General features: G+C 30.8%; 1 non-coding gene across 1 annotated transcript; it reads right to left on the bottom strand.

The window, feature by feature from the left end:
- Positions 1-1,508: 1,508 nt before the first annotated feature.
- LOC124978390 (U6 spliceosomal RNA) lies at positions 1,509-1,615 on the bottom strand. Its single transcript, XR_007107421.1, has one exon. It is a non-coding gene; the product is annotated as a U6 spliceosomal RNA (small nuclear RNA).
- Between the last annotated feature and the right edge of the window lie 224 nt (positions 1,616-1,839).

The following is a 1,839-nucleotide window of genomic DNA, read 5'->3' on the forward strand; positions in this document are numbered from 1 at the left end:
CTATTTAGTATTATGTTAACTGTTAGCTTGTCTTAAATAGTCTTTAATATGTTAAGGTAGTATCCTTCTATACCTAATTTTTTCAGTGTTTTTAATCCTTAAAAATTTTTTTAATATATATATATTTTAGATATTGATGGAACTTTATTTTATTCATTTATCTATATGTGGTGTTGAGGATGGAACCCAGTGGCTCACACATGCTAGGCAAGCTCTCTACCACTGAGCCACAACCCCAGCCCACGGTGTTTTTAATCTTGATGTTGAATTTTATTAAATGCTTTTTCTGAATCTATTGAGATGATAATATGGTTTGCTTTCTTTCTTTTTTTAACATGTTTTTTAGTATAGATAGACACAGTACCTTTATTTTATTTATTTTTCTGTGGTGCTGAGGATGGAACTCAGTGCCTCACATATGTTAGGCACTGAGCCACAACCCCAGCCCTGGTTCTGTCTTTCATTCTGTTAAAGTGCTGTATTGTGTTTTTTTATGGTTTGAGAATGTTGAATCATTCTTTCATCCTTGGAATAAATCCCACTTGACCACGGTGAATAATTTTTTATAATCTTCCATTGGATTCAGTGTGTTATTATTTTGTTCATGGTTTTTGCTTATATATTCATCAAGGATATTGACTGGTAACTCTCTTTTTTGGTTCTTTTCTGGTTTTGGTATCAAAGTAAAGCTGGCCTTATAGAATGTGTTTTAAAAATTCCTTCTTTTCATTTTTTGGGGAATAATTTAAGAAGAATTGATATTGATTGTTAATTGTTTACTAGAACCGAGCAATGAAGTCATCTGTTCTAGGGCTTTCATTGATGGTAGAACCAAGTCTTTGTTTCATTGATCTTTTGTGTTAGCATTTTAGTTTCTATTTAATTTATTTCTTCTTTGTTCTTTGATCTTCTGCTCATCTTGGGAGATGTTGAATTTAATCAGTTTTTAAAATATATTTCTTGAGGTGTTCATATGACTTTTGTCCTTCATTGTCACGTTTGCTGATTTTCATATGTTGGACCATCCCTTTCATTTTGGGTTTGGTTCTTGTTTTTCTAGTTCCTTGAGATGCAGTGATAGATTTTTAAATTTGAAATCTTTCTACTTTTTTTTTTTTTCTTTCTACTTTTTTGATGTGGGCACTCACTGTTATAAAATTCCCTCTCAGTGCAGCTTCTTCTGTATCTGATTGGTTTTGTTATGTTGTGTCTCCATTTTCATTTGTTTTAAGGAATCTTTTAAATTCTTCCTTTATTTCTCCCTTGATCCATTGTGGTTTAAGAGTAAATTGTTTATTTCCACATGTTTATATTGTTTCCAAAGTTTTTCTTGTTACTGATTTCTAGTTTTATTGTATTCTGGTTGGAAGAGCTACTTGACATGATTTTAACTTTTTAATCACACAATATGGAACTTTTATTTTTAACATGATTTCTGTACTCCTGATTTAATCTTTTATAAATGGAAACAATTTTTCTAGAAGAAATGATGCCAAAACCAAACCAAAAAAAACATGGAACATTTCATGAATTAGCTTCTTATCCTTGCTTAGCAGCCATGCTAATCTCCTCTGTATCATTCTGGTTTTAGTATATGTGCTGCTGAAGTGAATACTATGATTTCAATTTTTAAAAATCAGTTGAGACTTGTTTTATGGCTTTTCATGTGATCTATTCTGGAGAATGTTTCATATGCTGATGAGAAAAATTTGTATTCTCCAGTTGTTGGATGGGATATTTTATAGATATTTGTTTTATCCATTTAGTCCAGGGTACAATTTAACTTAGCTATTTCTTTGTTGATGTTCTGTTTGGATAATCTATACATTGCTAAAAGTG

The sequence above is a fragment of the Sciurus carolinensis genome, chromosome 2 (genome assembly GCF_902686445.1).
Source record: "Sciurus carolinensis chromosome 2, mSciCar1.2, whole genome shotgun sequence".
Lineage (NCBI taxonomy): Eukaryota > Metazoa > Chordata > Mammalia > Rodentia > Sciuridae > Sciurus > Sciurus carolinensis.